Source organism: Micropterus dolomieu, linkage group LG18, assembly GCF_021292245.1.
Source record: "Micropterus dolomieu isolate WLL.071019.BEF.003 ecotype Adirondacks linkage group LG18, ASM2129224v1, whole genome shotgun sequence".
In the NCBI taxonomy this organism is placed as follows: Eukaryota; Metazoa; Chordata; class Actinopteri; order Centrarchiformes; family Centrarchidae; genus Micropterus; species Micropterus dolomieu.
Genome location: NC_060167.1, coordinates 6,800,955 through 6,813,483, shown reverse-complemented (window position 1 = coordinate 6,813,483; position 12,529 = coordinate 6,800,955). Strand labels below are relative to the sequence as shown.

Below are 12,529 nucleotides of genomic sequence, written 5' to 3'. Positions count from 1 at the left end.
TTAATTATTATTTTATTAGTTATTAGATCATTAATCACAGATTGTGACAGGTCTGTTGCAGTGTTAAAGAAATATAATAAAAATGTTCTGTTCCCGTTCTGCTTCTCTGATTTGATGAGTCATATTTCATAGAAAATTCTTGGGGAGAAATGGGGAAGTCAACAGGTCAGTCAGCAGACCTCCTCCTTCCTCGTTCTTGTCCTCTCTCATTTTTTATGCTCTCCCTTTTTTCTGTATTGCTTCTTGCTTCTCTTTCATTTCCTGCTGTCTCTAAATTCACCCCTGACCTCACTCCTTCCACTCTACTCATACTAACAGGGTAAGTGAATTTCCAAAAGTAAGGGACACGATTACATAATAACATCGATACGCCACCATTTGACAAAACAGGTAAAAAATTGTGCAATGTCTAGGCACATTTCCAGCTGAGGTATGTGCATATTTAACATAAAAATGTAGTTTAATTTATTTCTCTCTTCCTCAGCCATTTTATTTCTCCTCCATCTCTTCTCTTCTTTATCTCCCTCTACTTATTCTTAACCCCCCCCCCCCCAACTTATAATTTCAGAAGCTTTTCTGGCATCAAAAAAAATATTTAATTTAAATTTAAAACAAATGTGTTGTGCAGCTGTACCAGTGATAAAACATCCTTAAGGCCAAAACATGCTTCAATGAAGACACAGTGAAGTTTCACTGAGCCAAACAGCACTCAGGGTTTACTGCATCTGATTTCTGTCACATGTTTACACCACAAATGCGTACAGCTAGTTGTTTGTGCCAAATACAATTAAAATACTGATTGCAGAGCCTTCTTAAGTTAATTTTTATAATGATCGTTTATGGCTGCATCCAAAAATACTGAGGTTATAAATCAAAGCAGCACTTCATCCCCAGATAATATTCAAAGATCTGGACATTATCTATTTATTTGAACAATTCAGTTATACTTATTTTTTTATTTATACTTATTACAAATGTTTTACTAATTTGAAAGCAGCTTTATGTTTCAAATGCTCTATACATGATATTATACTAAAAGCTGTTTTCAAAGAGATTTCTCTACTCAAAATAAATTAAAAAATGTTAAATTGTTGTATTTATTAATAATTATTTTTAATCTAAAACTGTCTAATTTTAGCACTGTGAATTAAAAAAACATTAGCAATGTCTTTTAAACTGGTGCCAGAAGAGAAATGCAGAGGATTTGACCTCTTAAAGCACCACCCTTAAAGCATCCATGTCTTCAACTCACTGTTTTGAGGTGACAATTTCCAGCTTATCTCCGCACACTGAAGACAAACTGTCACAGAGTTGCAGGTCTTTTGTCTTTCTAACTCAGACACTGTGGACGTCCCTCCTTTACTCACATTTCATTCGCCTGTTGGTTTGGTCACTGGCAGGAAAAGTTGAGATACCATTCAAAAGTCAGGACTGATGTGTATGTCTGTTGCAACATCCTCAGGGAGCTGACTCATCAAATATTTTCCTCTCTACTGACATACTGAGTATTTACTGACCGGCCAAGTTAAAGGGGGACTCCAACTGTTTTACCCCTCAGCTGGGACATGGAGACTACAATATATAACAGTAAGCCTATGTGTTACTAAAACTAGAGGTGTTGCATTTGGAAGACATGAATGTTTGGCAGGGTTGAAAGGTCTAATGAGGAAAACACTTAAAGGTCAGTATATCTCTGCTTTTCCTGCACTGATTTTGACCATTCTCTCTCAAATCTGTCCCCAAACTTTACAGAAGTAGTGTCCCTTTAATATACATGCTCCTGCTGTGGGCAGATTTCTAACCTCATCTCCGCAACTTGCCTTGTGCAATTTAGAAGAAAACAACAAAAAAGCCATTAAAACATTTTCACTTCTCGGTCATGTTGCATGAGAGGGACTGTTGATCTCTTCCCTCCCTCTGGGGTGTTGTCTAGACAGGAGGAGGCTGTAAGCCTTGCAGGCAGGCAGACACTCCATGGTTAATCTAAAGCAATTAGCTCATTTGTCATCCGCTGCCTGCTCTCCATCTATCCACCTCCTCCTCCTCCTCCTCCTCCTCCTCCTCCTCCTCCTCCTCCTCCTCTTCCCCCTCCTCCTCGTGCATTCAGCTAAAGGTCACAGGCGGTCACTGCCGAGTCAGATGGCTCAGAGAGAGCAGACAGACAGAGAGAGGGGGGATCTAGAGGATGGAGGGAGGAGTGAAAAAGAGGATGATTTGAGGACAGGAGAGAGAGAGAAATACAGAAAGGCAGGGAGGAAGAAAATAGGAAGGAAGGAGGGAGGGAAGGAAAGAAGATAAGGTGCAATAGAGTAATATTTATTTTGCATTAATTAGTACTGCAAAGATAGTTCATATCTGATAGTTATCTACAACATTTAACAGCGATTTGAGTTTTACACTACAACAGGCGTGAACAAAGCAGCCACACAAGTACACAGGCAACAACACTGAAGTCAAGCATACCTGCAAGCAGAGGATGAGGGAGTGAGACAGGACGTGCATGTGGGCGAAAGTTGTGGCCTATGACCAGTTCAGACAGTAGTTTATAATAATGCAGCGCGGTGGGGGTACAGCCATTTCATACAGGAGACAAGCATATATGCGGATACAGATGTGCATTCAATCAACATTGGAGCCGTTCATATGAGGCAGCTGTCAGACTGTGAGGTCCTGTTCAGACTGCCAGCCAAAATCCATTTTTTTAGCATATCCAGATTATTTCCAGATTGATTTGAAAAACTTTCTACAGTAAAAAAAACACATTAAACTGGATCCAAGCCACATTTGGAGGTGATTTAAAATGTAATTCCAATTGGATCATTCCGTACGCTCTGGCCGTTCAAATCGGATTTCAAAGTGTCCTTTGTGTCGCTCGCAATGCACCACACAATGCGAACATCAAAATCAGAGTGAAGGATATGTGACGGAGGTGTTCTGCAACGCCACTTGACAGTGTTGCTCCCATTTTGGAAAGCCACGTTTGCAATTACAGATGCCTACTTTGTCACCACAGCAACCAATACAGTTAAGTTGGTGATGAATGAACACACAAATCTGATCTGATCGCTTGTAAATAACAGAGCGGACAGCCTCTCTTTAAGATCTGATCTGAGAAACAAATCTGATTTGCCTGCAGTCTCAACAAAGTCTTAGTCAGTGTTAGCAGTGATGACAGTCTGCAGTGTACAGAAGTTCATAGACATTACTGATAACATGAGTTGGGCGAGATGATAAAAGAAAGTTTTGTGTCTCCATTTGTGTGCATATTCATACACTCCCTCTTTCTTGCTACTTCATGCGAGTATCTCTCTCTCCAGGAGTTGTAGATAATGATTAATAATTATCAAATTATCAAATAATTTGCCAAACCTCTAGTTAGCAGATCTGTTTTACTGTATACAGAACTATAACCAAATCACCTATCATATTGTACAGCGCCAGTAATTACAGCAATTCACTTACTGCCTGGACTATTATTCACTTGAAGAACTCTAAACTCTCCAAAACACCTCAATGTGTTTGTGAGCAATGGAAAAGCTCTGACCTGCTGCAAGTTGCAGTATTATAAATAGACCCTACATATTGATAATTAACAGATAAAAAGTAAGTAAAACCTCTTAACCACCACAAATACTGGTGTACTACACTTATGCATCCCAGTAAAAAAAGGGGTAAAATTTTTATTAACTGATGATGTTTTTATTATGCGTCATTTAGGGAGCTACAGCCTCCTCAGCACCGTAAATATCACCATCTATGGAATTAAGGATAAAGAAAAAGAAAGTAGGACAGAAAACATAGGAGAGAGGTAACTGGAAAAAAAGTCGTAGAAAGAAGTAGAAGGAAAGGGAAGGAAATGACACAAGAAGGCAGGAGGGAAAAAGTTTAGATATGATCAACAAGCGAGAGAACAGAAGAAGACAAGGAAGGAGAAAGAATAAAAACAATCAATGACGAAAAGAGACGAAAGAGACAAATGGAGAGAGGAAAGGGTAGGAAGAGAGAGAGAAGCATGCTAATTCCTCCCTCCCCCCTTCCTTTCTCAGTCCTTGGATGACTCGACAGTCTGGGTAGTCAGAAATAGCACAGACAGCTGTGTGTGTGTGTGAGTGTGTGTGTGTGTGTGCGTGACTGTGTGTGTATGTGTGAGAGAGTTATAGGTCATAGGTGCACACAATTTGCTTGCTTGCCAATTTCCATGAGAAAGGCTATGGAGGGCGGAAGGGGGGCACGCACACAAACACACACAGGCAAACACACACACACACACACACACACACACACACACACACTCTCTCTCTCTCTCTCTCTCTCTCCATTGATTTTGGAAGCCACGGTCATGGTGCAGCCAACAAGTGTGGGAACTTTGGTCCATAAAACTCCCACTGCTGGTTTCAACAGTGGGAAAACAGAAAGGGAGGTGTGTATTTTTGTGTGTGTGTGTGTGTGGTTGAGGAGGTCAATTATCATCCGTCCTCATCTTTCTATCTGTCTCCTTTCTGATTCTCGTCTTTCTTTCTTCGCTCTGAAAAAGGAAACCTAACTTTCAACACGCCTCATTTGGGACGATACATTGTCATGTTTCACTTGGACTGGACAGACACGCCTCACCAGGAGTGGGCCAATCACAAATAATGTTATGATATAGTGCAATACTGAAATACATTATATCATGATACTGTAAATTGTCTGGGAAGCAAACTGACAAACTACTTATAGATAAAATAACTAGATCGAAATGTAATATTTTGTCTAAGTGAATTAAAATACATGACATATGAAAGTACTTCAACATAATGATTTATAAATCATATTTAAATACCGTATTTCCATAAATCACTCATGCTCATTAATTTGCTACATTAAAAAAACATAAACATACATTTATGTACTATATTGTATGTAGCTCAAAAAAAGGATAGCAAAAAAAAGAAATCACTTTTCTTAAACACTTATTTGTACCCTAACAAAGGGCTTGTGACTAGTCAACATACACAGAATATAACAGGAATAAACAAAATACCTCAGGGTGGGAAATAAACACCAGCTACTAGCTAAATGCTGGTACAATATGAAAGTGGCTGGTAGATTTGAGACACCAAAGAATGATTTACTACTGAGTGGCTGGTGAATTTGAACATTTATCTGTCAGTGGCTGGTAGATGTTCAAGTTCTAAAAGGTTTATTTCCCACATTGGGCGGGCAAAAAACAAACAACAGGAATATATAGGATAAGAGTAATAGAAAACTGAACTATGGTAGAGAACACATCAGAGACAAACAGAGTAAAATCCAGTGCAGCAGAGAACTGTAGATTTGTGTAAAGCTTGATAGAGGTAATAGAGGTAACAGGCGTTAGTAGATGAGTATAATATGCTGGAGTAGGACAGGGTAGAATAGATAGAGTAGATCAGAGTACAGGGAGGGAGAGTGAAGCATTAGTCTAAATTTAGAGTGCTAATCCAGGGAACTCCCATGTTAAACTATGAGTCCCATCTGGAACACTGGCTATGCTAACTCAATCAGCGAGTAGTTCACAGACTCTGCCTTTGAAAACGTTTAAGCTCGAACTCCAGTGTCATCTTTTATTCACTTCAATGAGGTTGATGTTTTTATCATGTCAGCCTTTTAGGAAGCGAATTAGCTGCAGATTAGCTTGTTGACAACACACCTGTTTAGCACAGCAGCTAACACTACCTTCATTGAGAAATTCAACTTGGGCACAGGTGAAACTAGTTGTTTGTGATATTAGTAAAACCTGATAACAGAACTGTCTCCAAACATGCACATATATATCACAAGATGCCCATTTTAGCCCCATCACATCTATGCATAATTAAGATTAGAGCCAATTTTTAGTATCAGCATATTTGTCGACTGATTATAAACAAGAAATTGCAGTACAGACACTTAAGGGATCACTATTAAAAATACATTATTAGGCTATATTTAGATTTATGTTTATGTAAAAAAAAAATAAAAAATCAGGCCAATAAAGGCCAAATAAAGGCCAAAAAGTAATCCAGTAAGGTAACTATAAAATAATTTATATAACTGCTTGCCTTGCTAGATAACAAGACTTAAAGCCTACAGCCATGCTTGTCTAGATGATAATGCTACATAAAAGGTTAGGGGATCACAACAGTATTATTCATTGTCTGGGGACCATGAAAGTGCGAAATGTGTGAAAAGTCAGAGAACCACCAAAGTCAGTAGGATATCCTCTTGGGAACTTGCATATCATGGTAATCTATCCAAAAGTTGTTGAGATTTTTCAGTGTGGATCAAAGTGGTGTACATGCCGACATTGCCATCTATAAAGCAATGCTGCTATCATGGCTAAAAACTGCCTTTGGTCCCAAACATGATCACCACCTTACAAAACCTGTGTTTGGGAAAATGATGCAAATTAAAGTGGCTTATATAGAGGATTCATATAGGGCCCTATGAAAACGTATTTTTGCCTATTATTTTTCCCCAAATTCATTTATGTTTTCGTTTAAATTGTTCGGATTTCGGTGTTTTACAATTTTAAGGATATTTTGTCATCAAAAACAGTGTGTAATCATGCGGTGGATTAATAAAATGTCAACAATTCAATAAAAAATTATTACAAATTGAATAAAAATGTATGAATTTGATGTATGATGCAAATATGCATATAGAAATATTCAAATGTATGTGCAATTATTATATAATTAAGGGGACAATTTAAAATAAATGTATTCAAACATTGGGCTATAAAAATATAATAACACTATTTAATAGGGGACAATTCACAATGAATGCATTATTGCAAAACAAGTACTGAGAATTGTCCCCTATTAAATAGGATATTACTTGACTACTGAATTTCTTCCCACGGATCTTCTGCAGGACAGCCTCCATATACTGCTCGAACACACAGTAATAAGTGGGTTATACTCCACCCATATAACCACAAAGTCTTCTATGAGCTCGTGTCTTGCATCGGCTGATGTGGTTGCACTTTTGAGAGTTTGTTGAAGTGAAGAGATCTTGCTAGCGTGTTTTACAGTAGATTTCTTTTTTATTTTCAAATTCTGCGTTTCCGCATGTGTTTTCCGCATCATGGAAATCATATGGCCCTATGTATATTAGTAATGAAGTTGAACCATGAAGGTCACAGTTTTGAGCTTAAATCTGCCTCCAATCACACATCTGTGATTCATTGTTTTGCCATGCTAACTTATCAGAATGATGTTACATTAAGAAACAGAATGTGTAGACTATAATAACCCAAGGCATAAATTCCTTTCCACCACTAGGGACATAAAAATAATGTGACAAATTACAAAAAATCAGCCTGATGGCTGGTGTAAGTATTTTGGAAAAAGTTCAGTCACTCTTTGTAAATGTTGTAACCTACTCATGTTTTGTTTCTGATTGTACATGACTGTACTCCCATTAAGAATGCGACTATGGCAATTAGGCAGCAAATTAACATTTCAAAATCTTCTCCAAAAACAAAATAGAAAATTATTTAACATTACATAAAGTAATATATAATGCATAAGGCAGATCACAACATACATGCAATCAGAGCTTCTGGTCCTGACCACAACCAGCCAGAACAGAGTCACACATTAAATATCAAGAGAGTGTTGTATTTTATATGGTCAAAGAGGTTGAACGTTTTGGTTATTTCTGGTTTTTAATGTAACCACAAACAGCAGTCAAGCTGTGGTTTAAAAAGATTAATTATATAAATACAAATGAACTAGAAGTCTGGCTGCGAGGACATCGGAAACATCAGTTAAACACAGACAAAAGCAAATGACACACCTAGTGTCGTCATGGACACACATGGTCATTAATGTTAACAACGGAAAAAGTGAGTATGTCTAAAGTCCAACAAGATGAAGACCAGAAATCACACACACACACACACACTGCTCCTCTGTGTACTAGCTGACCTGCAGAGCATTCTGTCTGAAACATATGAAAATCAAACCTCATTATCAGCTGCCTGTCTGGCAGAGAGAGAGAGTGTGTGTGTGTGTGTGTTTGGATTTGTGCGTGATGCTCATTAGAATTCTAGCCAGAAGGAGCTAGACTACCCCTGTCGTCTCACACCCCCGCACACCGATACACTCACAGTCCTACGTACACAAACGCACACACAGTTCATTTGAATGTGAAAGAGAGAGGAAAGTCAGACAGAGTCGCAGAGGGCAGGTCACATGCAGAGGGCTGTGTGTGTGCATGTGTGTGTGTGTAATGGCTCTGATCCAGTGTGATACTAGACATAATAGCAATCATTAACAGTCTGCAGTGTGTGTATATGTACACACATACACACATTCACTGTGCATCAGGTTAGTAATGGAAGTTCAATCCCTGCTGAATGCAGTGCAAAACATTGCCAAAGTGCCCTTGAGCCAAGGCATCTAAATCTAAATTTACATTTATCTTGATATGGATAAATTTCAGTGTTTTCTAATACATTAGGGCTGCAACTAAGGATTATTTTCATTACCAAGTCATCTGCTTATTTATTCCTCAAAAACATCAGGGAAAAAAGTCCCAATTTTCTAATGTCTCGCTGTGTCTGTTGAAGAGCCTAAACCCTAAGAGATTCAATAGAAAATTAGTACATCCTCCCATTTTAGACACTGGAAATGTTCAATGTTTTTTCTTGAAACATAACTTTTGGCAATTGATTGATCATAGATTGATCATCTTATTTTTCTGTTAATTGACCAATCGATTAAACTTAATTTTGCAGCTCTACTTTCCTTTCGTGTGCTGACTTAGCTTGCTGTTTTTGTTTGTCAGGTTAAATATTCTGGACTTGTGGACTGAGCTTTCTGGTTAGATGCCCTTGTTTGTCATAGCTATTATCAGTTTATTTATATGGCATCTAAAATAAAAATTGCAGTGAAAGTAAATTTAGGTTGGTAAGAAATTCACTCTGTCTGTAATATTTTTAACATTGGTTTCGAGCATCTAACTCCTTTTCAGCTAAACAATTTTAAAACCTGACAAAGTTTATTTTAGCAGTGAGGACCTGCACAGAGTTTGGATGGTGGTCAAAATTTAGTCTAAAAAATATTCAAGGACAAACCTGTTGTGCTGAAACTGCAGGTGTATGTGTGTGTTAGGTAAAGTGAATGCAGTTGTGTGAGCGAATGTGAGATCAAGCATGCAAAGGAGGGGGGATGTGGGTAAATGTGTGTGTGTGTGTGTGTGTGTGTGTGTGTGTGTGTGTGTGTGTGGGTGCGTGGGTATGTGGTTGTGTGGGTGTATGTGTGCGAGCCAGACATGCTGTCCAAACAGTGTTTTGCTGCCAAACCAAAACCAGCTCAGCCGGTCCTTACACACACCAAACACGCACACACACCTGGCTAGACACAACAATGTCTGCTGAATGTCTGACCCTGTGTGTGTGTGTTTGTGTGTGTCTGGGAAAATCAATTCCACATTAATAAACAATGGTAATGAATTGAAAGCACATGTAGTTGTGGCTACACTTTATGTGAATGTGTGTGGAAAACAGGTCAACATTATGAATAATGCTAATGTCTGCATGGACATCTACACTATGTGTGTTCAAACTGTGTGTGCGTCATGTCATTCAACAGGCTGTTTCCCCTGAGCTAGCATCTACACAGCCTCATTATAAAAGCTCTCCTAAGCAATGCTTTATATTAACACTGAATCAAATGACTAAGATAAAATAGACTATATTGATCCCATGCTGGGGAAATTCTTATTACAGCAGCTCAAGATACTAGACAACACAACAGATCCAAAAATACACAAAAAATAATAGACATAGATAAATAAGAGTTGTACACTCAGATATCTACAGCTCTACTGAGCTTTCCAGCCTCTTCCAGCTCATAGTTTTGGGACTGTTTTCAACAATAGAGAGCCTCAGTCCCTCCCCTTCTGGTGGACCACCATAGGACTTTAAATCTGAAAAAATATGTATGGTAGTAAAAGAAAAAAAGTTTTTTGATTTGCAGTTTGAATTTTGCCCTGTATTACCCTTGTAAACTTTGCCAATTAAAAATATAATTTTGCAAGTCAAGAAAGTCACACTTTGTCCTAAAACTGTGAAAATACGTAATTACAAATATCACAAGCCAAAATGCTTATGTGACATCTTAACTTTTTATCTCAATGATTGACGCTAACGTTGCTGAAGCTAATGTCAAAGAATTTACATGAGAAAGTACCAGATTAAACAAATCAGCTGAGATACATTTGTGTGTGAAACATAGCTAAGTTATCTAGCTAGTAGCAACCAAGCAATGTATGTTAGCTAGCATTACAGCGTTAACATGATGGTGATGTATATTATGCAAGACGGGAGATGTAGTTCATTGAGCAGTTTCACACAAAACTAAGTGTTACATTACTGTTTACGAAAAGCTGCACCTTTCCTGACTTACAAAATTATCTTTTAATTTGACAAACATCAAATGTGTTTAATTCGTACATATTTTTTTACGAAATAAGGTCCCACGGGGTGGAAGCAGAAGCGGACTTAGGCTCTCTATGAAACTCTGATAAACCCACTGTACACTTCCTGCCCTCTACCAAGCAGCAAATTTAGCAAATAGCTGGTGAAGAAACTGGCACACCAAGCAGCTCAACAGCCAGATAGTTTTCTCAAAAGTTGGTGGAGGCCAAACCAGAGCTAAAAGTATAATGATGCAGAACTTGAGACTTGAACATGGACAGAAACACAACTGGGTGATAGTAATGTTGATCTGTGTCTGCTGGTTGTGTAAATATGCAACTGTTTGCTAACACAAATGAATTAATGCAGCTTTAAATGGCATAATGATGACATTAGGAGATGTTGTTATATGTTGTCATCGTTGTCCGTTTTAGGTTTATTTCACTTACATGAGACTGAGAGCAGATAAATGTCCGGTCATTTCATAATAGACCAGTGATTCCCAACTTGGGGTGGATAATGTGTGATGAGGTGTCACAACACAAGTGGACATTGCTTAATTTTAAAGGGTCTCAAGCAAAAAAGGCTGAGAACCACGGTAATTGTGGGTGTCATAATAATAATACTACAGTTAATTACCTCCATGTTTACTTCCCACACGCAGAATAATATCAATATAGAAATAACTGCTTTCGTGCTTCCTCTGTTTTAATATTCACTTTCTGTTGAGCAAGATAATGAAGATTTACCAGAGAGGCTCAGTGGCCAACAGTAGAAACAGTAGAAATACCTGGCTTGAAAAGATCTTACTGAAAGACTCAAATGATGATCCTCCGCATGAATCAACTCGCCCTCGCTTTTGTGTATGTGTATGTGTGTGTGTGTGTGTGTGTGTGTGTGTGTGTGTGTGAGAGAGAGATAACCTCTACTTTAGACAAAACAAATCTCCAAAAGAAACCCAAACAAGATCACTGTGACAAAGCCATTCAAACAAAGCATAGCAAGGAAAGTCAAAAAAAGGAAAGACTGAGTGAAGGAGGGAGTTGCAGTGAAAACATTTAACTGTCTGGGTATTTCATGTTGGATTTTCAGTGGTTCATATACTAAAAACAGAATTTCTGCTGGTCGGAAAAATATTCAAGTCAACGTTTATCACAGTCTCTGTGTCAAAGCGAGCAGAACAAATGTCCATGTACTCAAGTTCACAGTTGACAGTGACCAATGTTGTCAACATTTCTCTGCAGCATCAGCGTCACAAATGTTTACCATGAGCAGACCTGTTGTTGAATAATGAAGGTTTAATGGGTGGATAGATGGCAAACAAGCTGGGAAACTGGCTCTGTGCCTACGGAGCACAAAACGATATGGGCCTCATATATATGTGTGTGTGCCAGCTGGCAAGGTCTACCCTCTCTTCACTGAACGAGGTGCGGGAGGTTGTTGGACACAATGTGAGCAGCAATTGTGTTTCTGATGTTGCCAAGAATCTGTCAACTCAGGTGTGTTGGGAGTTTTTTAAGAAACTTGTTGGCTCACAGTTTACTTCCTGCAGCAAGACAATCCTTACTGGTCTACGCATTCTTCAGATGCAGAAAAACAGTTCCTCAAACCTTCAAAATTAAATATTTTCCTCCATATCTTCCTCTTCTACAGACTCTCTAAAAAGATAAGCCTTTCTTTTTCTGAGGCCTTGTGGTCGAACTGGACCAAGACACTGAGCTCAAAGCAACACAGGGGTAAGGTGGAGTCTCATGCAATAACAGCATGACACTCAAGGTCAGAAATAGAAAAATTGAACGTACAAAGTTTGATCAGACACCTGAATCTGATGAAAACTGCAAGACGTAAATGTTCTATTTTTGGCCTTAACATTAATCGTCACGCCTTCCCTTTACCATCAGTTCTTGTGGTTCCCACGCTTACTTGGCCAACACATTCAAGGTCATTGCAATGACTTTAATGGAGTCAAAATGGGTATGTTTAGGTTAAGTAAATTAACATACTACCACCATATACATTTGACAACACTTTCTCTTCTTCTTACACGTAACACCATGAGGACAATGCATGTGCACTATCTGCACTAAGCCACTTAAATCT

At 38.4% G+C, this 12,529-nt stretch overlaps 1 protein-coding gene across 2 annotated transcripts in view; it reads right to left on the bottom strand.

The window, feature by feature from the left end:
• Positions 1 to 12,529, bottom strand: part of pmepa1 (prostate transmembrane protein, androgen induced 1) — a 45,497-nt gene that overhangs the window by 17,723 nt on the left and 15,245 nt on the right. The gene's annotated exons all lie outside the window — the stretch shown is intronic.